Source organism: Heloderma suspectum, chromosome 4 (genome assembly GCF_057233095.1).
Source record: "Heloderma suspectum isolate Gila_16-S chromosome 4, 16-S_ref, whole genome shotgun sequence".
In the NCBI taxonomy this organism is placed as follows: Eukaryota; Metazoa; Chordata; class Lepidosauria; order Squamata; family Helodermatidae; genus Heloderma; species Heloderma suspectum.
The window spans coordinates 131883396-131895581 of NC_139461.1; the positions used below are offsets into that span (position 1 = coordinate 131883396).

Genomic DNA, 12186 nt, shown 5'->3' on the forward strand with positions numbered 1-12186 from the left:
CTTATGTGGAAGAACAAAGAAATTATAGCTCTTTGCTTTGACAGATTTTCTTGAAAATAGCAAATTCTACCTGTGACTAGCACAAAAGCCACCGGACATAACTTCCTGAAATTTGGCATATTCAATCAGCTCCATGGGGGCTACCAACCCTCCACATTACATATATTTATCATACAAACTAAAAATGTTATGGTCGTTTTTGTTTTCCAATGCAAGTCAATGGGAAAATGTAAAAAAAAATGGAAATTAGGCTATCTCAAAAGATCTGGGGCACAGCTCACAGGATCTGAGGCCCATGCCCAGGTGGGCTGTACATAACGACACCCCTGTTTTGGGGATCCAGGGCTTTGTCATGTACCAGTGTTTCTGGTGCAAAATTAAAAGGTCCATACAAAATGAAGAATACACCCGAATTAAAATACAATACAGGTCCAAATTGAAAGCAGCAGGGCTGGCCCTACCAACAAGCAGAGTGAGACTGTCACCTTAGGCGGCAGATACAGGGCTGGAGGGGAGCAGCAGTGAGGTATACCACAATCTGGCCTACACCCCATAAGCTAGCCTGCTGCCCTTAGGTATGGTGGAGGACCTTTCCTGTCTCCAGTGTTGAAGTAAGAACCAACTGCCAGTCCAGTCAACTTCTCTATATAGAGGTGGGGAAGGAGAGGGACACCATCTGGTCCTTTGTCTCCGCCAGCAAAACGTCTTGGACCAGTCCTACCAACAGCCATCTGCAACTGGCTTTAGTAGAATAGGTAGCTTTCACTGAGCATTTAAAACAATTCAAAGTAAGTGCTAGTGAATATATTTGAGGAGGGCATTGTACAGTTGGCATGTCACTACAGAAAAGACCCTGTCCTAAGTAGCTACTCCTAACCCCCAAAAGGGTGGGTGGGATGCATCTACTGTAGGGCCCTCGGTAAACTATTTCGGTGGATGGGCAAGTTCCTATGGGATAAGGTATAGCATTAGAAGGTATAGTGATGGTACTTGTATGGCTATCCGGCAGAATGTAGAGCTTGTTGCAGTTCTTCCCCCACCACCCACCCTGCAATATCTAAAATGATAAAAGGGGATGGGAAATAATTTCTTTTCATATGGTCTTGTGAGAAAGTCTGATGTAGTTTGACTGGTTGTAATGAAAAATCTATCTACTTTGATGTGAGCTGGGAGAGGTGAACAGGTCAGACTATAAGTTTACTTTCATATCTTAATTTTCCTCCTGAGGAAGAATTTACACACCTCAGAAAGCAACTTGCCATGAAATTATTTTCTGTATTTGATACCTTTTGCATTTTCTGCTTTAGCACTATACAATACCTATTGATCAGAGGCCCTGAATGTACCTTAAAATAATAGTTTGTAAAAATATAGAATGAAAACAAAGTTATCACCAATGGAATGTTTAGAAGCCATCATGACAGATGCTGTTGGAAACATTTTTAGGGGCCTTTCCTCTAAGGAGCCGACACTCATTTTTAGAAAATATAAAATAGTCACTGGTTTATGGAATAGTATTTCAAAATTTTAATGCCAGGGTTTTTTTTTATTACATAATCATTTTTCTGGCTAGGCTTCTGGTATATATATATATTTTAACACTTACTGTATGAGCTGAAATTTTCATTTTTGCATTTAGTGAAACCACTGTTTATAAACAGAATAATATTTTAAAAAAACCTCCAAAGATTCCACCACTTTCAATTTTGCAATCTAGATCTTGTTTTGATATCTCCCCCACCTCACACTTCATTTTAATTCTTGGCTATCCTGACTCCCTGTCATGTACAAAGCATCCCACATGTATCTGGTCAGGATATTCAATTAAGCCTGCTGGCAGCAAAGACATAGGTGAGAATTGGTAGAAACTCCCATCTCACCACTCTTTTGATCCTTGGGAATTTGTCAAGGGCTCATTTCTAAGGTGTCAGGACCCTATCCTAGGTGAGGTATCTGACTGGGCCTATTTACCTAATGCCTTAAAATGTGTGTCCCAGTCTTCATGCTTGTAGGAAAACCTTCTTTAATTGGGTGAAGGCTGCCTCCTAGGACTTGATAGGGTAAATTATTCCCCTCAGCCCACCTTTCTCTCACCAGCAACATTGTCCACATTTGACCCCATGACATTTGTCAGCAATTGTGCTGTCCAGAACACACTGGCCCTCATGATTTTTGAATGTGCTTAGGAACTACCTAGATTGTTACAGTAGTTTTCTTGAGAATAATGGTGTGTTTGTGTGTGAGAGGGGGAGAGAGAGAGAGGGAGAAATGCATTTTGCTTTATACTCACTGGTCGAGCATCCTTAGTTCTCGCTCTTGTTGCATATGCTGTATTGAGCAATGACATTTTTGTGGCTGTTGATTCAGAGGCCTTTGGTTAACTGGCAAGGGATTAGTGGTAATGTTTTGCAGAAATAAACTATCTGTTTCTCTCTATAGATCCAGAGCTTCATGCTGCTGTTGCCAGTGTTAATGTTTGTTAGAAGAATATTGTGGTAATGACTTCCAGTCAGCCTGTATTCTTGAGGCTGAAGACTCTTCTGAGTCCCCTGCTGCCACAAACCGCCTGCCTTCTCTCAGACACTTCTAAAGTGTGCTCCCCAGCCATTCTCTATTGGTGAGCAATTAGTTTTCATGAATAATATCCACAGAATCGTAACAGTGGTGATGATAGAACCTGGTGGCTTTTTCAACACGCGGATGCTCTCCTTTGCATAATTCTTGGATTGATCATCCATAAAATGTGGGTCACCCAGTCTGTAGCACAGATTCCGGAGTGACACCAGCAGTGGAACTGTGTGGTACACTGGACAAGAGCAGGAAGCCTCATATGTCTGGCTATGACATTGTCATACAGCACTCATGCCTGCCTCTTCCATGTAATGCTGCTGCATGCCCTGTAGATTGGACAACTAGAGGCAAAGCCATGGGACAAGAAATGAGAGGAAGAAACCTCTACAGCTACTAGGAAACAATTTTACTGACAAACACCCAGCACGATTTAGGGCAGTTTCCAATCCTCCTTCTTCGTGGTCTCTGTGCATCGCACATATGGGCTCTCCACCTGCGCAGAGCCTCGATCTGGGAAACTTCTATAGCTGAGGAGCTTTGATGGGAACCCCTCCCCCACCGCTCCAGTGTGCATGTCCCTAGCAGGTTCCCACTTATTCCCTCAGTTCTCTTTCGACCGCCATTGTGGTAGCCTCACCTGGGAACTCTTCCTGCGTTCGGTTCGTCTGAAAGCAATTTTTTTCACAAAAAGCTGATGTTATTGTTTCTGTCTGCACTGTTATATTTCTCTGTCTTTTGTGTTGTTTTGTTTTATTTTGGTTTTCACGATGCTGCGATCGCCCTTACGGGGATATGGCCCTCAAGGCCCTGTTTAGAAAGTTTGCCCATTGCAGGAGCAAATTACCACCGTCCGATGGACACTCTTTGTGCCTTTTCTGTCTTGGTGAAGGCCACGTTGTCAAGGTTCATCCTCACTGTCAGGTGTTCTCTAAACAAGCCAGGCAAAATCAGGCTGATTGGCTTAAAGTCGCGCTTTGGAAGAAAGTGCTTGAGGCAGTAGCGGACCCACTGATGGCTTGGGTCTCTAACCCCCTGGCTGGGGATATTCTTGCCTTGCCACAGCCTGTAGAAGTGTTGGGGGTTGTCTCCCCCCCAGCGACCTGCACAAACATCTCCAAGGATGAGTAAGCCCGATACTCCGGGGAGGGCACTGACAACTTTCGTTGGCTAAAAACCTCACAAAAAAGACCAAAACACTTAAATAGCCAGTGCAGTCTTCTTAAGATGTAAAAAAGAAGAAAAATGGCTAAGAAACCAATAGGTTCGTCATGAGATCATCGTCGTGTCGTGTCCAGACCAAACTCCACTCTGCCAAAATGTAGCCACTGCCACACCGCCAAGCTGCAGTTCGATGAGGTGGTAGAAGGCTTAGACAGCGCAGTACACCGTTACCAGGGTATACCCAATTGTACAACAGTCTTCGAGGAGGCTCCTTCCGTGTACCCCCGCCATGAGATTGAACAAGACCACACTCCCCACCTCGGGATTGGTCTAGGTCGTTGACAGTTGCCAAAGCTGCCCCCATGAGGCCTCAGGATCAACTGGCATTCCCGGTACTGAAGGCAATACCCCTTGCTCCACCAATTCTCCTCTTGACAATTCCTATGGCCATACCAACGTCCAAGATCTGATTCTGATTATGTCAATGTTGGAGGGTGAGATCTGAGATTTCTCCCCTTCTGAAGGTCCTGTTCTGCCACCTCGTTCCCCGATGGGTGACGCTTTTCGAGGCAGACATCCAGGTTCTCTGGACTCCTCCTCCTCAGTGGCTTCTGTCAGGCAGAGTCAGCCCCCTAGATTCTGCAAGTGGTGTGGGAGTGGTCCAGGTCTCCGATCTCGGACTGGGGCTGTTGGGACTTGCCATACAGGAGTGGGTTGAGCATCGGGATGACCCCTACAGCTGACACCACTACTATGGCTATGAAGGCCCTTTGGGTTGTGCGCCTCCTTGGTACTGAGGCTAGGGATGTGCAAATCCCTTACCTTGCCGTCCGCGAGGGGTCCGCCGGGGGGGGGAGGCGATCCGTTCCTCCCCCCCCCGGAATCCTTGCCAGCCAGCCAGCTCCGCTCTGCGGTGATTCCTGCGAAGGAATAGCGATTCCTGCAAAGGAACAGGGATTCAAATGGCGTATTTGAATCCTTGTTCCTTCGCGCAATAGGCTACGTAAAGATTTATGTAGCCTATCATGTCAAAGATCAGGGATGCAAATGGCGTATTTGAATCCCTGTTCCTTCGCGCAATAGGCTACGTAAAGATTTATGTAGCCTATCATGTCAAAGAGCAGGGACGCAAATGGCATCCACTATGCCAGACGCCATTTGCATCCGCAGTTTGTCAGTCCAGCTAGTGATACAGCAATGGACACCATATCGCTGGGGTTTCGGAGCCGGTGGCAGGCAGGATCCGCTGGTGAGGACTTCGCGAGGGAGGCGGAGTAGGTGATCCGATCCTCCACGGACTTGGGGGGGGGCTGGATTCAATAGAGTCCGGCCTCATTGGGGTCCGTGGAGGATTTCTCCAACATCCCTAACTGAGGCCAGCTGTTGGCTATGGTTCTGAGAACTCCTGAACCTCAGGACACATTCCTAGCTCCTCCACCAGTTTCAGGGGACATGCGCAGCCTGCTGGCTCTTCAGATGCCAATGCCTCAACCTCCGGCACCGGTTCCATCCCTGGCCATGCTACTGCTACACCTGCAGATGCTGCAGCATTCACAACAGAACACTCATTAGGTCACCCCTCTACTGGCTGTGGAAAGTTTGTCATTGTTGGGCATGGAGGGCTACGAGTCTGACTCCTCTTTGGTTTCATCACATCACCCCTATTTGTCTTTGCTGGATGCGGTGGTTGGCTCTTAGGATGCAATTTCACTGTCAGAGGATCTTGGGCAATTCTCTGATCAGATACTGAAACTAACGCTATCACTGGGGCTTGCCACTATCAACCTCAAGAACGCTTACTTTCACATCGCCATAGAGGAGACATACCAGTGTTACCTCTGCTTCGTCATTGGTGCCAATGCCTACCAGTCCTGGGTGCTACCTTTCGGCCTATCCACCACCCCGAGAGTGTTGATGAAGTGCATGGCAGTGATCTGTTCCCATCTTCAGATGCAAGGATTCAAGGTGTAGCCATACATAGACGATTGGTTGCTGGTGGTGTCAACGAGGAATTGACTCCTTTGGTTGATAGAGGTGATCTGCGATCTCCTTCAGTGCCTGGGGCTTTGCCTCAATCTAGAAAAATCTCACTTACAGCCTACCCAAAGTCTTCAGTTCAATGCAGCATTGCTGGACTCCCGGTCGGGTCAGGCCTTTGTCCCGCAAGACCGAATGAAGGTGCTGACGGGGTGTACGAAACCCCCTTACCTTTCCTTGCTGGCCCCGGCCGGCTCCACTCCATGGTAAGTCTGCGGAGCTGCCAGCCATCTCCGGCCCCTGGGATGCAAATGGCGTCCGCGTAGCGGGTGCCATTTGCGTCCCTGTTCTTTGCAGTAATAGGCTATATAAATCTTTACGTAAAAGAACAGGGACGCAAATGGCATAGCGGGCGCCATTTGCGTCCCTGCTCTTTGCTGTGATAGGCTACGTAAATCTTTATATAGACAATCACGGGCAGGGACACAAATGGTTGCCGCTGTGATGGCCGCCATTTCATTCCGCAACCCAGCTGTGGAAGGAAGATGACGACCCGACCTGGAGCAGCTGCCGCCGCCAGGTAAAGTCCATCCCGAGGGGATTTCGGGTGGGGGGGGTAGTCCATTCTGCCACGGACTCCAGGGGGCTGGATTCTAAAGAATCCGGCCTCACTGGAGTCCATGGCGGATTTCTCCGCCATCCCTAGTGCTGACTTTGCTGGCGACAGAGATTGGTTTTTGCAGGTCCACCTTGGTGTTCAAGATCCAACATCTATTGTGGATGGCCACAATGATGTCTGTCATTTATTACGCTCGCTCGCATATGAGGCCTGTCCAGAACTGGCTCATACGCAATTTCAATAGGGAATGGGATGCTCGCTGGACCACGCTGCGGCTTCCACAAAACATCAGGGACTCCCTGCGGTGGTGGATGGTACCAGCCAACCTGTCGGAGGGCATACACTTTCTTCATGGCTGTGGATGTGTTGCTTTTGGGATGGGGAGCTCATTGCTCGGGCCTCACAGTCCATGGACAATGGTTGGCTGCAGAGACAAAACATCAGCCTCCTGGAGCTCAAGGCAGTGGACAAAGCCATTGGGGCATTCAAGCTGGACCTAGTGGGCAGACTGGCCCAGGTCACATCGGACAACATGACGGTGGTCATGTACTTGAAAAAACAAGGGGGTACGAGATTGCTTCCATTTCTCACCTTGACACTTGGGATTTTTCGGTGGTGTTCGCCTCACCTGATCAGCTTGGTCACAATCTGTATTGCCCGAGTGGAAAACGTTTTGGCTGACCAGTTCAGGAGGACCAAGCTTACCTCCCCCAAGTGGGAGTTGGACAAATTGGTTCTGAGGATGCTCTTTCAGAGCTGGGGCATGCCAGAGGTTGATCTTTTTGTCACACAGTGCAGTGCAGTTTACCAAGTTTTTTGCAGTTAGGCAGGCCATGGTGCGGGTTCATTGGAGAGACGCTTTCATTCTTGCATGAATGGGAGCGTTGCATTACCTTTTCCATCTGTTCCCATTCATTACAAAGGTCCTGGCAAAGATTGGAACAGATGGTACTGAGTGCATACTCGTGACTCCGTGGTGGCCTTGTCAGCCATGGTTTGCCCGCTGCTCAGGATGGCGCAGGGTCAATAATACGATCTTCTGTCGCATCCGTCCCTTCTCATCAGGGAGAACAGTCCAATCCAGCACCCAAACTTAACGACACTCAGCTTGACGGCATGAAAGGATGGTTGACAGAGACTGAACAAGTCCCAGCATTGATACAGAGAATCCTCGATACTGCTCGTAAGCCTTCTACTCAGCTTTGGCACATGCGGAAATGGACTGCTTTTACTGCGTTTGCTTGCGCTCAGGATTTCCACCTGCTCCGGTGCTCCTTGCACCAAATACTCCAGTTTCTCCTTTCCCTTCTTGAGAAAGGATTCGAGTTAGCATCACTAAGAGTTTATCTGTCTGCTGTTTCCGCTTTTCACCCTCCTCTTAAAGGGGTTTCAGTTTTTTTGCATCCGACAGTGAAGGGATTTCTGAAGGGGATCAGGAATCTGGCACCACCTGTTTGCTCCATGATACCAAGCTTGAGCATGTCAGTAGTATTAACGGTACCATCATATAAGCCTTTTGAGCCACTGGCAACTACGGACTTGTGCTTCCTTTCCTGGGTGGTGGCATTCTTGATGGCCAGTAGTTCTGCGTGCCATGCCAGTGAGCTCTGTGCGTTCAGAGTAGACCAGCCTTATCTCACCTTCCACTGAGACGGGGTGGTCCTCAGACCTGACCCCTCTTTCTTGCCTAAAGTACTGCCAGATTTTCATTTAGACCAGGACATTATTCTGCCTGCTTTCTTTGCATCCTCATCTACACTGCTGGAGTCAACTTTGCACATGCTCAACGTTCGGCGTGCTTTGGCCTTTAACAAGTTGCCGACTGAACAGTTCAGATTTTCGCCTCACCTCTTTGTCTGCTATGGTGGCAAGCGCAAAGGCCAGCCTCAGCACTCAACTCAGCTCAGCACTTAACTCAGTTCAGCACTTTGCTTCCTGGGTCATCAGGACCATCGAGCTATTGCATGAGCGGGCTGGACTCGAACTGTCTGCCCCAGTCTGAGCTCACTCTATGTGTGCGGTAGCTACATCAGTCATATTCGAAAGAGGGGTTGCCATCCCTGAACTGTGCCACGCTGCAGCTTGGTCGTCACTGTCTGCCTTCATTAAACATTACAAACTGGATATCCAGGCTAGAGCTGACTGTGTTTTTGGTTGTGCCGCCCTTTCTTCTGTGTTATAATAGGACATTGATCCACCACCTTGTAAGTTAGCTTGCTACTCACCCATATGTGTGATGCACAGAGACCACAGAGAAGAAAGACAGGCTGCCACCTGCAACTGTAGCTCTTCGAGTGGTCGTCTATGCATTCGTGCAACCCACCCGCCATCCCCTCTTCAGTGTTATACTCGAGTCTGATGTTGGGTACGAAAGGTATTTCTTCTCAGTTCCAAGGCTACAATGTCGGTTTCAAGGAACTGAGGGAATAACTGGGAACCCACTAAGGACATGTGCACTGGGACAGTGAGAGAAGTGTTCCCACCAAAGCTCCTCAGCTATAGAAGTATTCTGAATTGAGGCTCCATGCAGGCACAGAGCCCATATGTGTAAATGTACAGATGACCACTCAAACAACTACAGTTACAGGTAGCAACCTGTCTTTCATGTGCACTAGTGGGACCAACTGCTAGCACAATTGAAACTTAGTGGCTCTGGGAGCAGCCAGAAATGAGCTGAAATTCTTGTGTCTGAAACAGGTCAAGTCAGCAAAGCTTGCGGACATGTTCCGCTCTGGAAATGAGTTTTTTCACTTATTTTGAGGGTTGTTTTTTGAACTGCTATTTTCTATTGCGTGCATAGTGGGTCCTGCATGTGGAACAGTTCGCGTGGGAGTGCAGCAACAGTATTGGATACTGCCCATAGATTTGCAAAACTATCCTATAGGGTACTTCTCCTTATTTTCAGGTAAGAAATCCAGTTAAGGAGAATTGCCCCTGAAGATTTGAAGCCTGAAACACGTTGGACTTGTGCCACTAAATCATAACTAGTATTTTGGACAGCCTTCTTCAATCTGGTGCTCTTCCGATGTTCTGGACTACAACTCCCAGTGTTCCTGACCATTGGGTATGCTGCCTGGGGCTGATGGGAGTTGAAGTACAAAACATCTTGGGGGTACCAAGTTGGGGAAGGCTGACTTGGGGCATGAAAGAATGGTGGATGGAGCATTGTATGGATGTTTATGTTGGTGATTGCTATGTGCAGAATGTGTGCAATGACCCCTCCCTAGCCATTCCTTGGTGTGGTTTGGCCTTTAGAAAAAAGAAAATAGATGCCAGCACCAAAAAGCACATGGGTGGGGAGACCCACAAGAAGAAACCACAACAAGTCAGACAGTCATGAGAGGTTTTATTTTTCGTAAGAGCAAATTTATTCTCTTGTTGTGTGTCCTAGACTGACCTGAGGCTTCTTTCACCTTGCCCAGAATCCTGCACAGAGCTCTTCCCTGGATCCTTGCTGTGGAGAGTGCTCTTAGCAGAAGCAGTAGTAGTGCCATGTGTAAGGGCTTTAGAGTTACACGGCAAATGTAAAAAGAAATGTAAAAAAGGGGTGTGGTGTGTGTGACAGAATGTGTATTTCCGCTAAAAGACATGGCGTTAAGTCTGAAGGTGGTAATGGAGGTTCTTGTAGATGAATGGGGTTAGAATTAGGCTTGTGCAAAAGATCTGAGGTTGCACAGAGGTATGCTGGGAAAGAGAAGCAAATACAAAATCTCCCTTTTGAAAATCTGAACCCCACCGTTATTAATGTCTGTCTCAAGCACTTAAGGTTTGCTTGGCAATAAACGGCAAAGTAAGCAGATAAACTGGAAGATGAACAACCTTAAACCAGTCACACTTTTGCTGAAATATAGTATTAGCAGATGTCTTGTTGAAGAAGGTCCATCTGGACATAGCAAATTGGAGATGATATACAGATGAACTACTAACTGGCATGGTTGGGTGGGGTTAAGGAAGAAGTGCTCTTTGGATGTTTATAGCGTGGTAAAGACTGAAGTGTACAGCTCAATCTTTCTAAAAAGGTTGTAATTTAATTTGGAGGGAATTTGGAGACAGACTTGTTCAGTTGCTTTTTGGCAGATGTTTAAAACAGATGAAATATTTTTTAAAAGCTATAAAATGAAAGTTTTCAAAAGTAAGTTCTCCTGTTCTTTTGAGGGACTTGAGTTGCATCTTTCTTGAACCTTTCTCCCATTGGGAGAATTACCCACCCTTACCAGAGCACAACCTCGTCCCTGTGTTTTCTGCCTGAGTCACTGTTCTGGTCATGCCTCCTGACTGGAAGTGTCATGACTTTTGCAAAATTGCGCTGGACAGGCTTCTCTGGGGTTGGATAATTTTGCTGCAACTGTGCACTGGGAGTGATTGACTGAGCCAACTGTATCCTGTGCAGAGACTGCATGCAGAGTTATTACACATACCTCCAGTGATGGCTGATTGGAGGAAACAAAGGCAAGAGAAAAGAATCCACTGTTTGTGGCAGGATAGGTACTGAATGGTAGCTGGAAAGATACTTCAAGCTGCAGTCTTTTTAAAAAGTGAGGACAGAATGGGATCTCGCCAGTTTCCTGGCTAGCAAGGTCTATATTTCTTATGACAAAGGAAAAATTGGCCTACTTCCTGTCCGAGTCTGTGTCCAGCTTTCTATTAACTCAATTGAGTTTTACAATAGGACCAATCAGGCTGGTTTCATTCATATTTTGCCATTTTTCCTACCTTTTTATTGCTGTTGCTTGAAACTTGCTGTCTACAGATAAGAAGCCACTACATGTATTTGCAACATCTGAATAGCTCCTTTGGCTGGAGGCCTGCACATAGACCTCCTTGGGACAAGGGTTTAGGACCCACTGTGCTGGGGAATGTGCTTTTAGGGGAGGGCCCTGGACCTTCTTTGCATGAAGAAGATCCCAAGTTCATCCCCTGGCATGTCTGGTTGAAAGTACCAGGTAGCAGGTGATGGGAAAAAGTTTCTTCCTGAGACTCTAGAGAACCATTGCCAGGCAGTAGATAATACTGGGCTAGATGGACAAAAGATCTGATTTGGCATAAGGTTGTTTCCCCAGATCCTATTTTTGCTCTTCTAGTCCTAATGTACACGGTCCAAATGTTATTCTCTTAGCAGAAGCACTGCAAGTGGGATATAATTCCTTCTCCAAATGAAAAGTTTCAAATTAGAGGCATAATAGCTGCAGGGTTACTGTCTTGGTTAATACCACCAATGACAGTCAGAGGTACTTGGTTGTGGAAATACTCCCGGAGATCTTGTGTTGGACACAACCTCCACCTGACTCCCCGTTCTCCTCTTTCCCTGCTAAATTCTCTTTCTGTTTCCTGTATGCTGACTGTTGACTTTATATCCCAGCTGTTCTCAATTAATTCACTGGGATAGGCCAGCCTAGGAAACAGACCACTTCAACCTACATGGCTGAGCTTTTATCATTGGTTTGGGATCATGGAACAGCCATATTGGATTATTAACAAATAACTCCAGAAAATAAGTGTAATTGGAAACTAATGCAAAGTTGTCGCTCTGCTTCTTACCTTGCCCATCATTTGAACATAAATTAGCTAATGAGTTATTATTACCCTGAGAGTGTAAATGCAAATGCTACCTTGTACAGTAGTCTTTACTCTCCACTGAGTTGGTGGTGACAAAAATACAGATACTTCACTGCTGAAATTACTTCTGGAGTCATCTACTGCAGTTTGAGTGTGTAGATATGAATTCACCCTGTTACATGTTGAATGTATGAACAAAAGTCAAATACACTGGCAGTCTCTATAACCAAAGAACTTAAAAATGGATGGAGAATTGCAGCTGTGATAGAGAATTGCATCCTGATATGGTGTATGGTGGTTAC

General features: G+C 46.7%; 1 protein-coding gene across 1 annotated transcript in view; it reads left to right on the top strand.

Moving 5' to 3' along the window:
• The window catches only part of MYO10 (myosin X), a 245991-nt gene that overhangs the window by 16092 nt on the left and 217713 nt on the right, over positions 1 to 12186 (top strand). The gene's annotated exons all lie outside the window — the stretch shown is intronic.